Source organism: Dendrobates tinctorius, unplaced genomic scaffold (assembly GCF_039654945.1).
Source record: "Dendrobates tinctorius isolate UK_male_01 unplaced genomic scaffold, ASM3965494v1 ptg000042l, whole genome shotgun sequence".
In the NCBI taxonomy this organism is placed as follows: Eukaryota; Metazoa; Chordata; class Amphibia; order Anura; family Dendrobatidae; genus Dendrobates; species Dendrobates tinctorius.
Window position 1 is genome coordinate 816637 of NW_027361710.1, and position 15654 is coordinate 832290.

The 15654-nt window shown below is 40.4% G+C and overlaps 1 long non-coding RNA gene across 1 annotated transcript in view; it reads right to left on the reverse strand.

Moving 5' to 3' along the window:
• Nucleotides 1-4333: 4333 nt before the first annotated feature.
• Nucleotides 4334-15654, reverse strand: part of LOC141088897 (uncharacterized) — a 56262-nt gene continuing 44941 nt past the window's right edge. The window contains exon 4 of the long non-coding RNA XR_012232097.1: nt 4334-4380. This is a non-coding gene — a long non-coding RNA (uncharacterized lncRNA). The remainder of the gene's footprint in view (nt 4381-15654) is intronic.

Sequence of the window (15654 nt, forward strand, 5' to 3'; positions counted from 1 at the left end):
AGTCAATGGGAAATAAACGTCGGCACTGAGCGGATGACATTCATCCACTCAATGCCGACTTTTATTCCCCATTGACTTGCATTGGGGTCGGGTTTCGGACGAAACTCTAACTTTTTTTGCCCTAGTCGGACCAGTTTCATCTGAAACAAATTTTGTTTCATGAAACCCGATCCGACCAAAGTCGCTCAACTCTAGTGACGGCCACTCAGTATCAGAACTGCAAAAACCTGCAGATTAACACCATATCTGCAGGTTAATAGAATTATTTTACATTACAGGGTCTCTTTAAATACTACGTCTTAATAAAACAACATGTAATGCCATATTGAGTACCTGCAGGTTCATAATAGATAGATGCATATGGATCTGCATAAAGTAAAACCTCCAGATGGTAAATAATTATCAAGAGCATTCAAGGTGTGGCATGTTTTTATTTTTTTTGCATCGAATAATAATTTAGAATATTTAATTTTAAACTCAACTCATGTTATCTATTCCACTTCTCAGAAATATATCTGTAACAATACAATTAGCACTGCACAAGTTATTAAACTATTGTGGGAGAATGATGGGCACATGGAACTGTGTGCCCTCCCAGAATGTACATTTTATCACTGTCAGATATGGAGAAATGTTGTCAGAAACAAGTGCTGACCTGCATCATACAAGGGGACTCGAGACTTGACTTACTAGAATATCCAAAAGTAGGAAGAGGTTAAACCTTTTAACTTGGATGTCAAGTTGCATCAAGATATTTTGTCTGATTGTGGTATTTCATGTTTGAAAATGCTACATTTAGTGCTGAGCGAAATTTTTCTAGGAAATGCAATTCTCTTCAAATTTATTTGATGTCAGTTGAATGTGCCGTAATATGCTCTGAAGTCTCTCTAGACCACAAACCATAACAAACTTAGGAGTAATAAAAATTATTTAGTATATTAACCTTGCTGCTCATCTGTCTTTGCTTCTTTTGTTATATGTAAAGAGCCACTTGTGACAAAGTCAGCACAGGAGGTAACAGCCATGTCTCTGTACACCAGCACCAAAAGGGTCTGGAGGACTGGCCACATAGTGGCTTCTTACCAAAATATCCCTCAGATTTTGGGGTCTCCTGGCTGTGAGTAGGGGGCGTTCAGCAAAATGCTCCTCAGTGCCGGGTCTGATCGTAAAACGGGACAATGTCTAGTCATGATGTCTCATATCTGTGACCAACGATTGCTGAATGTAGATATAAATCTTATGGGCTGGTTTTGATTAACCACCTTATGTCTCCCCCCAAAAGTTGGTTGCGTGGAGTTTTTTTTAGCTCGCAAATAACCCCTTTTGATCGATCTCTTGCTGTAGCCCCGATCACGGAACCGCTGTGAAAGGTCCCGAGCCTGCTCTTCAAACACCCCATCAGTAGAGCAAATGCATTTTAATCTCAAAAATTGGCCAGTTGGAATGGCACGAATGGTGGAAGAAGTATGTGCAGATGTAGCATGCAAAAACGCATTGACCGAGGTCTCCTTACGGAAGACATCGGTCAACACTGTGCCACCATCTGACACTATAATTTTGATATCTAGGAAATCAATGATTTTCTTGGATATCTTGTACGTCAATTTGATATTCAAATTTTTGTGATTGAGATTGTCTATAAAATCCTGAAGAGCATGCTCGGGACCCTGCCAAATCAATAAAATGTCATCAATATATCTGTACCAGCACAGCGCATGGGAAGCGGCGCATGCGCCATCCCCGAAAACTCCACTCTCTCAGTAACCAAGGAAGAGATTCGCGAAAGATGGCGCACACGCCGCCTCCATCGCCGTGCCGCGTTTCTGTAAATAAAACCTGTCTTTGAAAGTAAAAAAATTATGGGTCAAAATGAATTCCAGCAGCTCCATGACCAAGGAGCGCAGGGACGGACCAAGATCACCCATACTGAGAAAGAAGTGTACAGCCTCCAGCCCATCTATATGATTAATGCTGGTGTACAGAGACTCGACATCGGCCGGATTTTGTTTGCCCATCTTTTTGCCAGTTACTAATATGTCCACCGCGGGGGTGCGCATGTGCGGGCGGCTCCATAGTCTCACGTTCCCTAAGGCCTCCATATGGTGACCGTGCAGGCCACTGACGTCATGGGAGATTTCTCCTGACCTGCGCTGGAATTGGAGGGCCGGTGGTGACACGGTGCCTGTGGAAGCTCCGCCCCCCATGCGCCGTTATACCGCGGCTGATTTCATGCACCTGATTGTGAGGTTATTTATGCTTGGTTAGCATACCTTTCCACACTGCCCCCCGAGGAAGCCAATTAGACGAAACGAGCGTCGGGGCACGTTCCTGGAGCCGGGATATTCACCCACATGGGTAAGCACTAAATGGCACTTTAACCTGCATCGTCACTTTATATACTCAAGGATACAACTTTGATATACAGACTCTCCTTTTGGAGTTCTATGTTATGGTAGCCACATTTATTATTCTCTTACAGTTCTGTCACCTTACATTGGACTTTACTTCTGGTTTATATGGTATACTAACTGATACACTAGTATATGTAGGGTATGACTCTGATTTTGAATGACAGTCTATTTAGATCTCGTGGTGTTTTTTACCATATCATTATATGTCTCCCTTGGAGGTTTTTCTGTCTGGTGCACATTATTCTGCCTTGGCTTTGAACGGTTCCGGGGAATATTCTGTTTGTTTCCCAAAACTGACCACTTCATCTACTATTACTGTGTTAATTGTGGTTTTATGTGATGATTAATAAAAGGCATATTTTATATTCAATTTTGTGTTTTTCTTTATGCAAGGGCTGGATGCTCCTTTAATGTGTATATTCTAACTATGGTTGGAGTTGCCCATCCCCATTGGGGAATTTGGAAATTGCTTATCACCCATTGTATCGGCTATATTAAACTATCCCTAAAAAATTTACAGTACAGACCAAAAGTTTGGACACACCTTCTCATTCAAAGAGTTTTCTTTATTTTCATGACTATGAAAATTGTAGATTTACTCTGAAGGCATCAAAACTATGAATTAACACATGTGGAATTATATAATTAACAAAAAAGTGTGAAACAACTGAAAATATGTCTTATATTCGAGGTTCTTGAAAATATCCACCGCTTGCTTTGACTACTGCTTTGCACACTCTTGGCATTCTCTTGATGAGCTTCAAGAGGTAGTCACCGGAAATGGTCTTCCAACAGTCTTGAAGGAGTTCCCAGAGATGCTAAGCCCTTGCTGGCCCTTTTGCCTTCACTCTGTGGTCCAGCTCACCCCAAACCATCTTGATTGGGTTCAGATCTGGTGACTGTGGAGGCCAGGTCATCTGGCGTAGCACCCCATAACTCTCCTTCTTGGTCAAATAGCCCTTACAAAGCCTGGAGGTGTGTTTGGGGTCATTGTCTTGTTGAAAAATAAATGATGGTCCAACTAAACGCAAACCGGATGGTATAGCATGCCAATGCAAGTTGCTCTGGTAGCCATGCTGGTTCAGTATGCTTTCAATTTTGAATAAATCCCCAACAGTATCAACAGTAAAGCACCCCCACACCATCACACCTCCTCCTCCATGCTTCACGATGGGAACCAGGCATGTAGAGACCATCCGTTCACCTTTTCTGTGTCGCACAAATACACAGTGGTTGGATCCAAAGATCTCAAATTTGGACTCATCAGACCAAAGAACAGATTTCCAGTGGTCTAATGTCCATTCCTTGTGTACTTTAGCCCAAACAAGTCTTTTCTGCTTGTTGCCTGTCCTTAGCAGTGGTTTCCTAGCAGCTATTTTACCATGAAGGCATGCTGAAGTCTCCTTTTAACAGCTGTTGTAGAGGTGTGTCTGCTGCTAGAACTCTGTGTGGCATTGATCTGGTCTCTAATCTGAGCTGTTGTTAACCTGCAATTTCTGAGGCTAGTGATTTGGATGAACTTATCCTCCGCAGCAGAGGTGACTCTTGGTCTTCCTTTCCTAGGCCGGTCCTCATGTGAGCCAGTTTCTTTGTAGCGCTTGATGGTTTTTGCCACTGCACTTGGGGACACTTTCAAAGGTTTCCCAATTTTTCGGACTGACTGACCTTCATTTCTTAAAGTAATGATGGTCACTCGTTTTTCTTTACTTAGCTGCTTTTTTCTTGCCATAATACAAATTCTAACAGTCTATTCAGTAGGACTATCAGCTGTGTATCCACCAGACTTCTGCACAACACAACTGATGGTCCCAACCCCATTTATAAGGCTAGAAATCCCACTTATTAAACCTGACAGGGCACACCTGTGAAGTGAAAACCATTTCCGGTGACTACCTATTGAAGCTCATCAAGAGAATGCCAAGAGTGTGCAAAGCAGTAATCAAAGCAAAAGGTGGCTACTTTGAAGAACCTAGAATATAAGACATATTTTCAGTTGTTTCACACTTTTTTGTTAATTATATAATTCCACATGTGTTAATTCATAGTTTTGATGCCTTCAGAGTGAATCTACAATTTTCATAGTCATGAAAATAAAGAAAACTCTTTGAATGAGAAGGTGTGTCCAAACTTTTGGTCTGTACTGTATCTTGATGTGTGGTGAGCACTTTGGACCCCCAAGTGTTTCACAGAAATTTATAATGTAGAGCTGTAAAAATAAAAAATCATATTATTTCACAAAAATGATCTTTTCGCCCACAATTTTTATTTACCCAAGGGTAACAGGAGAAATTAGACTCTAAAAGTTGTTTTACAACTTGTCCTGAGTATGCTGATACCTCATATGTGGGGGTAAATCACTGTTTGGTGCATGGCAGTGGTCGGAAGGGAAGGAGCACTGTTTGACTTTTCAATGCAAAATTGGCTAGAATTGAGATTAGATACCATGTCGCGTTTGAAGAACCTCTGATGTGTCTAAACAGTGGAAACCCCCAACTATAACCCCAACACACCCCTAACCCTAATCCCAACCCTAACCATAACCCTAACCACAAACCTAACCCTAACACACCTCTAACCCTAATCCCAACCCTAACCCTATTCCCAATTGTAACCCTAAATGTTGTGAGTTCATTCTCTGGTCCACCAGTAGTGAGTTCTCCTTCCAGACTCCCTCTGGTGGTAACAGGAGGTAATGAGGCTGTTTTAATACCACCTGATAATGAGGATGACGATTGGGCCTCAGGAATCTTAGACTGGATTTAAGACAGCCGATGCCCTAAGTCATTGCTGGTGATTGCTTCAGGCTGCTCAGGTCTTTGTTTTCAGCTCTGTTCCAGCCTTCTCGAAGCTAAGTGTTTTTGCTAATGTTCACACTTGATTTTGTTGGTCTATTCAGTTTTTTGTGTGTTCAGCCAGCCCCGGCGGGGGCTGTGCTGAATTTCCACTTTTATCTATCTGTATTTGCCAATTTGCTTTTTAGTCCCTTATTAGATTGGCCTCTTTTTTGCTCTGTCTCAGAATATTTCAGAGTGCTGATATAGTGGGAGAAGTCTAGTGACTTCAGGGTTAATTTTGTTATCAGACGTGTTGGACATTATTTTTGTAGGGTTTTTGGCAGATTGCAGACAGTGTCTTTCCTTTCCTATCCTTTATAGTTAGTTTGGGCCCCATCGTTTGTTCAGCCTATTTTCCTGCCTGTGTTTGTGCTTTCATCTTGTTTCACCGTCAATACATGTGTGGGGGCTGTCTATTCCTTTGGGGTCTGCTCTGGGGCAGTTAGTTTTCCCCTTTTCTTGCTTTAGGCTTATGTAGTCCTCTGGCAGTGATGAGACGTCTAGGTCATCGTAGGAACGCTCCACTGCTACTGCTAGATGTGTGGATAGGATCAGGGATCTGCAATCTGCATAGTTACCAACCTCTCTGGTTTTCTGGGACTTGGCCCTTTGTTGTCCTCCTCGGTGACCCATTCATAACACCTAAACCTAACTTTAGCCCCAACCCTAACCCTGACTTTAGCCCTAACCCTAGCCCTAACCCTAACCCTAGCCCTATCCCTAATGGTAAAATAGAAATAAATAGATTTATTATTTTATTTTTCCCAAACTAAGGGGGTGATAAAGGGAGGTTTGATTTACTATTTATAACCGGTTTTTCATAGCGGGTTTTTATATATGTCAGCTGTCAAACACTAAAAGACAACTTTTATTGCAAAAAAACAGTTTTTGCATCACCACATTATGAGAGCTATAATTTTTCCATATTTCAGCCGACAGAGTCATGAGAGGTCTTGTATTTTGTGGAACGAGTTGATGTTTTTATTGGTACTATTTTCGAGCACATGCCTTTTTTATCGCTTTTTATTCCGATTTTTGTGAGGCAGAATGAACAAAAAACAGCATTTCATGAATTTCTTTTGTGGGGGTCGTTTACACCATTCCGCGTGTGGTAAAATTGATAAAGCACTTTTATTCTTCAGATCAGTACGATTACAGCGATACCTCATTTGTATTTTTTATGTTTTGTCGCTTTTATACAATAAAAATTATTTTATATAAAAAAATAATTATTTTTGCATCGCTTTATTCTGTGAGCTATGTTTTTTATTTTTTAGCTGATGACCCTGTATGGAGTCTTGTTTTTTATGGGACAAGATGATGTTTTTAGCGGTACTACGTTTATTTATATCCGTCTTTTAGATCGCGTGTTATTCCACTTTTGTTCTGCGGTTTGATGATAAAGCATAGTTTTTTTCCCTTGTTTTTCATGGTATTCATTAAAGGGATTAACTAGTGGGTTAGTTATATAGGGCGGGTCATTATGGAAGCGGTGATACTAAATATGTGTACTATTATTATGTAGATTTTTCTTTTATTTAAATATTTATTTATTGATTTTATAAATATTGATTTTTTTATTATTTTTTTATATTTTTTAAAATAATTTTGCAATAATTTTATTTTTTTTTATTAATTCTTAGTTTTTCACAGTGTCCCACTATGGGACACTCATTCTGTGCAGGCTGAGTGCTTCTATAGCATGCAGATCTGCATGCTATAAATGCTGTCAGCCCTGCAAAGAATTGCACACTGACCTATGAGGCTTCCTGTCATGAACTGCGCATGACAGGAAGTCTCTCAGCAGTGGATACCCAGATGTCGTTGTGATGACATCGGGTCTCCATGGCAGCGATCGGTACCCCGCATCTTGCCGTGGGGTATCCGATCCAAAGGCAGAGGGGCTGTCATAGCTGACATCCCCTCTGCCTGCTCTCAGAATGTTTCGATCATGTTTGATCCCAGTATTCTGTGACCACTTCTGGCACTTGGTGCTGGGTGTCAGCTGTGATAATCAGATCAGCTGACAACCGGCCGCAATTAGCCACGCTCCCCCCATGAGCACGGATGATCTCATATGGCGTACCATTCCATCCATGGGGATTAATTACGGGGGCACATGGACGGAATAGTACGTCATATGACGCCCGGTGACGACTTCCCGAATGCGGTGAAGGATGTGACGTATCATAGTAACATAGTTATTAAGGTTGAAGAAAGACTTTAAGTCCATCTATTTCAACCCATATCCTATCCAAACCTGCCCTAACATGTTGATCCAGAGGAAGGAAAAAAAACCCATGTGGCAAACTAAGCTTCACATTGGGAAAAAAAATTCCTTCCCCAGTCCACATACACCAATCAGACTAGCTCCCTGGATCAACGCAATATCAAGGAAACTACTGTATATAACCTGTAATTTTATACTTTTTAAGAAAGGCATCCAGGCTACATATTTCCGACGTCAGAGAACAGCATTACGTGACTGCATCATGTGCACCACAGAATCCGCGTTTGTATTTAGTAACTCGGAGCCACAGAGTAAGAGGAAGGGAATAAGTGACGTGCTGGTCACATAATAGAGTTGATTTGTTACCATGGAAATTAAACCAGGGTAAGAGTCCTGAGGAGAGAATTTACATATTCCCAGTGCCTTCTGGGATAAGTGAAGAGTCTCCGCGAGCTCAACGATCACTGGATTTTGGCCGTTGCAGCTGAAAAGAGGAAATTGGTAAACCGCGTGCTGAATTTTGACTCATTTTTATCGTTTTGAAATCTCTTTAGCAATAACAACATGGAAGAGGCCAGGAGCCATTTGTGAGCTGCATTTCTTGCTACATGTTCACAGACTTACCACTCGAAAAGCCAAACTTCACATGCCACAAATGCAAGCTTGTGTCCCTGTTGGAGGAAAAGTTGTGAAATTTCGAAGAGAGGTTCGCTACATTGAAGATCATTAAGGTAGGTGAAGAGTTCTTAGACAGAGCAGAATTATCTCTACATGTTACAGAAAGAGAAGAAATTTGAAGTGCACCTGAAGAAACAGAAGAATCGAAACATGTGACCCAGAGAAGCAGGAGGATCGGGAGGCAGTCATCGCCCATACTGCTAAGGAACCAGTACCAGGCTCTTACGCAGGAGAATGATGAAGAAATACATCAGGATAAGAATTTACCCACAAACAGCAACCTCGCACACCTTCAGAATCCTCCTGGATGGAGAAAGAAAAATGTTGTGAAGAAGAAACGGAGAGTGGTGGTCATGGGGGATTCCCTGTTGAGAGGAGCAGAGGCCGCTATCTGCAGACAGGATATAACCTGAAGAGAAATGTGCTGTCTTCCAGGTGCAAAAATTAAAGTTGTGTCTGACAGGATATAAGGACTCTTCAGACATACAGATGACTACCCATTACTGCTAATACATGTGGGGACAAATGACACTGCAAGAAACGACCTGGAAACCATCTGCAGTGACTTTGAAAACTTAGGTAAGAAAGTGAAAGAACTGGGAGCGCAGGTGGTCTTCTCTTCCATCCTCCCAGTGGATGGCCATGGAACAAGGAGGTGGAATAGGATTCTGCAGGTGAACAACTGGCTATGTTGATGGTGCCATCAGCAAGGTTTTGGATTTCTGGATCACGGAGTGAATTACCTATATGATGGACTACTTGCTAGAGATGGGGTACACCTTACGAAGACTTGAAAACATATATTTGGAAGTCACCTTGCTACACTCATCAGGAGAGCTTTAAACTAGACAATGTGGGAAGGGAAGCAAAAGGCCAGAAAAAGCCATACACCTGACAAATGCTATTGAGAACTCTGCTATTAGAAGTGAAAAGGAAGAACAAAGACAAAAGAATCTAAATAATAAAAATAGAAGGAGAAAGAGAAACCAATCACAAATTAAAATGTTTCTATACTAATGCATAAAGCATGGGCAACAAACAAGGAGAATTGGAACTACTAATGCAGGAAAAGAAATATGATGTCATTGGAATCACTGAAACTTGGTGGGACAATACACATGATTGGAATACAAGGCTAGAAGGATACAGCTTATTTGCAAGAAACAGACTTGATAAACGAGGAGGGGGTGTCGCATTGTATGTTAGAAACGCGTATATCTGCACAGAGATTGAAGCTTCAGAGACATGGAGTTCTGTGGAAACTGTTTGGGTAAGAATACAAGGACAGAACAATGGAAAAGACACCATTGTAGGCATTTACTACAAACTGCCTGTGCAAGCTGAAGATATGGATGAATTCTTTATGCATCAATTGGCCAAGTTCTCTAAAAAATATTACATAGTTGTCATGGGAGATTTCAACTATCCAGACATTTGTTGGGAATCTCTCTCAGGAAAAACTAACAGGTCAAGGAAATTCTTATCCTCTCTTGCTGACAACTTTATCTTCCAAAAGGTAGGGGAGAAAACAAGGGGAACTGCTACCTTGGATCTAATCCTTATAAACAGGGAGGAAATGGTTGAGGAGGTAAAAGTGGTTGGGACCCTAGGAGGTAGCGACCATGCTATTTTAGAATTTTGGATAACTAGAGGAGGAAGACCTGTGAACACTCAGACGTCAAGGCTAGATTTCAGAAAGGCAGATTTTAAGGGATTCAGAAAGAGAATTGGAGGGATCCAATGGCTGGCTATCTTTAAGGACAAAAATGTCCAGGAAGGATGGGAAATCTTGAAAACTGAAATTCTCAAAGCACAATTGTTAACAATTCCGAAAAGAGGGAAGAATATGAAGCATACTAGATAAGAGAGAGAGAGTATTCAAAAAGATATAAATAAACAGGAGCAGTGGACAGCAACTAACAGAATGGTTTTTAACAGGGAAAAATGCAAAGTACTACATCTGGGCAATTAAAATGAAAAAGCATATATAGAATGGGGGGAATAGGGCTAAGCAACAGCACATGTGAAAAAGACTTGGGTATACTAATAGATCATAGACTGAATATGAGTCAACAGTGTGATGCAGCAGCAAAAAAGGCAAATGCAATTCTAGGATGTATTAACAGAAGCATACATTCTAGATCATGTGAGGTCATTATTGCCCTCTACTCCTCTTTGGTCAGACCTCATCTGGAATACTGTGTCCAGTTTTGGGCGCCACAGAAAAGACCAACCAGAATGGTGACCGGTCTGCAAACCCTGTCTTATGAGGAAAGGTTGCAGGATTTGGGAATGTTTAGCTTGCAAAAGAGAAGACTGAAAGGAGACTTAATAGCTGTCTACAAATATCTCAAGGGCTGTCACGTTGTAGAAGGATCAACTTTATTCTCATTTGCACAAGGAAAGACTAGAAGCAATGGGATGAAACTGAGTGGGAGGAGACACAGATTAGATATTAGAAAAAAACTTTTTGACAGTTAGAGTGATCAATGAGTGGAACAGGCTGCCACAAGAGGTGGTGAGTTCTCCTTCAATATAAGCCTTCAAACAGAGGGTGGACAGACATCTGTCTGGGATGATTTAGCGAATCCTGCTTTGAGAAGGGGGTTGCACCAGATGGCCCAGGAGGTCCTTTCCAACTCTACGATTCTATGATTCTATGATAAATACAACTGTACATGACAAACAGATAAAGGAGGGAAAAAATAGATCTGTGATACAATATGATGCCATCAAGTGCTGAACTTCAGCATGTATGTTAAATGAAAAGTAAAAGAAATATAAAACAAGCCCCATAAGTAAATGAGTAAAATTAAATGATATTCACCCCATGAATAAAAATAAGTGGTAAAAAATGCAGTGGTAAGCTATCTATACAATGCAAAAAATTTTGCATCAAATATGCAATGTGGAAACTCTAATGCAGAGCTGGCTGTCAGTCTGTGCTGGGGGCGTGGTAACAGCCACTTCTCATTATACAGATTGAGGACTGAACCCATGCAATCACAACCACTATAAATGGTATTCAAACACACTGCCGGGGAAAATAAAGTTCATTCCCTCCTGGCACCGGGGCTCTCAATGTGACGGCTAGAGTTGAGCGACTTTGGTCGGATCGGGTTTCATGAAACAAAATTTGTTTCAAATGAAACTTGTCCGACTAGGGCAAAAAAAGTCGGAGTTTCGTCCGAAACCCGACCCCAATGCAAGTCAATGGGAAATAAACGTCGGCACTGAGCGGATGACATTCATCCACTCAATGCCGACTTTTATTCCCCATTGACTTGCATTGGGGTCGGGTTTCGGACGAAACTCTAACTTTTTTTGCCCTAGTCGGACCAGTTTCATCTGAAACAAATTTTGTTTCATGAAACCCGATCCGACCAAAGTCGCTCAACTCTAGTGACGGCCACTCAGTATCAGAACTGCAAAAACCTGCAGATTAACGCCATATCTGCAGGTTAATAGAATTATTTTACATTACAGGGTCTCTTTAAATACTACGTCTTAATAAAACAACATGTAATGCCATATTGAGTACCTGCAGGTTCATAATAGATAGATGCATATGGATCTGCATAAAGTAAAACCTCCAGATGGTAAATAATTATCAAGAGCATTCAAGGTGTGGCATGTTTTTATTTTTTTTGTATCGAATAATAATTTAGAATATTTAATTTTAAACTCAACTCATGTTATCTATTCCACTTCTCAGAAATATATCTGTAACAATACAATTAGCACTGCACAAGTTATTAAACTATTGTGGGAGAATGATGGGCACATGGAACTGTGTGCCCTCCCAGAATGTACATTTTATCACTGTCAGATATGGAGAAATGTTGTCAGAAACAAGTGCTGACCTGCATCATACAAGGGGACTCGAGACTTGACTTACTAGAATATCCAAAAGTAGGAAGAGGTTAAACTTTTTAACTTGGATGTCAAGTTGCATCAAGAAATTTTGTCTGATTGTGGTATTTCATGTTTGAAAATGCTACATTTAGTGCTGAGCGAATTTTTCTAGGAAATGCAATTCTCTTCAAATTTATTTGATGTCAGTTGAATGTGCCGTAATATGCTCTGAAGTCTCTCTAGACCACAAACCATAACAAACTTAGGAGTAATAAAAATTATTTAGTATATTAACCTTGCTGCTCATCTGTCTTTGCTTCTTTTGTTATATGTAAAGAGCCACTTGTGACAAAGTCAGCACAGGAAGTACTAAGGCAGAGTGAATAAAGGCATGGAAAGGGATGTCTTCTACAATTTGGAAAAATGGCAGCTGGCTACCATTTTGATGGAATCAAACAAGGTGACTCACGAAAATTTTTTAGATTTGACTGAATTTGAATATTTTTGTAAAATTTTAGACAAATTCAAATTATGTGAACAGATTTTCTCAGTCTAGGCTAGTCAAGTCCAAATCGATTCACATGAGTGCAGAAGCTGTCTGTTATGGTTTCTAAGTCACAGGAGACTAGTGCATACTGCGTTTTTAAGTTTTGAATGAAAAATCATTGTTGTGTACAGGCACACTGGATATGTTCCAACCCTACAGATAGAGATAAACTTCTTGGTGGTCTTTTTGAATAAGGTTTATCATTCAAGGACAATTGAAAACCAGGTTACAAGAACCACAAGAATATCAATAAATCATCTCCTACATTATAAAACCAAAGAAGAAAGCAACCTGGTGCCTCTATTAGTCACCTATAATCCAAATCTGGAGGTGTTGGGGGGAGCTGCATGAAAACTAGAAACTTTATTCCAAAAGATGGCCTATTAAAAACTATATTTCTAGAACCCCCACTTCTGTTCTTTAGGCAATATCCAAATCTAAGACGCGACATTGTCAGTAGTGCTCTGTCCTGTCCAACAACATGAACCTTTCCCTGAAACCAGAAAAGATGTAAAACCAGTCCATTGATGATGACAACAGAAAAGAAAAAGATTCCCAACTCACATCAGGACTTAAACATTCTAGTTACTTACAGCTGCATCATGTATCTAACATGTTCTTCTTAATTATACAGAGGCATGTAAAAACTTGGGCATCCTTGGTCAAAATCACTGTCATTTTGAATAGTTGAGAAAGTTGAAGTTTAATTTATTTATAAAGGGGCTAAATTTAAAGATGACAAATACAAATATATATATACATTATACATATTACATTATAAAACCAAAGAAGAAAGCAACCTGGTGCCTCTATTAGTCACCTATAATCCAAATCTGGAGGTGTTGGGGGGAGCTGCATGAAAACTAGAAACTTTATTCCAAAAGATGGCCTATTAAAAACTATATTTCTAGAACCCCCACTTCTGTTCTTTAGGCAATATCCAAATCTAAGACGCGACATTGTCAGTAGTGCTCTGTCCTGTCCAACAACATGAACCTTTCCCTGAAACCAGAAAAGATGTAAAACCAGTCCATTGATGATGACAACAGAAAAGAAAAAGATTCCCAACTCACATCAGGACTTAAACATTCTAGTTACTTACAGCTGCATCATGTATCTAACATGTTCTTCTTAATTATACAGAGGCATGTAAAAACTTGGGCATCCTTGGTCAAAATCACTGTCATTTTGAATAGTTGAGAAAGTTGAAGTTTAATTTATTTATAAAGGGGCTAAATTTAAAGATGACAAATACAAATATATATATACATTATACATATTACATTATAAAACCAAAGAAGAAAGCAACCTGGTGCCTCTATTAGTCACCTATAATCCAAATCTGGAGGTGTTGGGGGGAGCTGCATGAAAACTAGAAACTTTATTCCAAAAGATGGCCTATTAAAAACTATATTTCTAGAACCCCCACTTCTGTTCTTTAGGCAATATCCAAATCTAAGACGCGACATTGTCAGTAGTGCTCTGTCCTGTCCAACAACATGAACCTTTCCCTGAAACCAGAAAAGATGTAAAACCAGTCCATTGATGATGACAACAGAAAAGAAAAAGATTCCCAACTCACATCAGGACTTAAACATTCTAGTTACTTACAGCTGCATCATGTATCTAACATGTTCTTCTTAATTATACAGAGGCATGTAAAAACTTGGGCATCCTTGGTCAAAATCACTGTCATTTTGAATAGTTGAGAAAGTTGAAGTTTAATTTATTTATAAAGGGGCTAAATTTAAAGATGACAAATACAAATATATATATATATATATATATATATATATATATATATATATATATATATATATATATGTATTCATATTCATCTTTTAAAAGATACAAAAAGGGAAAAAGAGCAGATGTAAAAGTTTGGGTTCCATACATGGTTAGTACCTAGTAGCACGCACTTTTGCAAGCATCGCAGCTTGTAAATGCTTTTTGTAGACAGGCGAAAACGTTTAAATTCTTGTTTGCAGGATTTTCATCCATTCTTCCTTGGAAAATTCTTCCAGTTTGTTGCAATTCCTAGGTTGTCTTGCAAGTCCTGCTCTTTTGAGGGGACTGTGATGCCATTTTAATACCTTCAGCTTGCGCCTTATGAGGTATTTTATTGTGGATTTTGATGTGTGTTCAGGAAGCCATCCTCTTTTCAACTAAAGCTTTTTACAGAGGGTGTTATGTTTGCATCCTTAAATTTGTTGAAATTTAATTGAATCCATTCTTCTCTCCACTTGTTAAAAGTTCCCTGAGCCATTGGCTGCAACATAACCACAAAGCATGATTGATCCATCCCTATTCTTAAAGGTTGGTGAGCAGTGTTGAGCATTCCGATACTGCAAATATCTGGAATCGGCCGATATTCGCTGCATTGGAATTCCGATACCGAGTACCGATTTTTTTTCAATATCGGATACCGGAATCGGAAGTTCCCATAATGCAATGAGCCACTGTTGTGGCTGTGATTGGCTGCTGAAATGATGTCATCATGATGCGCGGTCTGTGCGCATCATGATGCGCAGTCTGTGTGGGCCTGCGGGGGGTCAGTGTGGGCCTGCCGGGAGTCTGTGCCGGCTGCCGGCGGTCTGTACGGGCCTGCCGGGGGTCTGTGCCAGCTGCCGGGGGGGTCTGTTCCGGCTGCCAGTGGTCTGTACGGGTCTGCCGGGGGTCTGTGCCGGCTGCCGGGGGTCTGTGCCGGCTGCCTGTGGTCTGTACGGGCCTGCCGGGGATCTGTGCCGGCTGCCGGGGGTCTGTGCCGGCTGCCGGGGGTCTGTACGGGCCTGCCGGGGGTCTGTGTGTGTGTGCAGGCATCGTCCGATTGGATTACAAGTCCCATCGGGCGATGCCTGCTACAATGACAGTGATTGACACATTAGCCAATGATGGGACAGTAGTAGTCCCATCATCCGGCTAATGTGTTGAATATGAAAAAAAAACGTACATACTACATACATACAACATACATACTACATACATACTTCATATATACTACATTCATACAACATACATACATACTACATATATACTACATTCATACAGCATACTACATATATACTACATTCATACAGCATACATACATACTACATACAT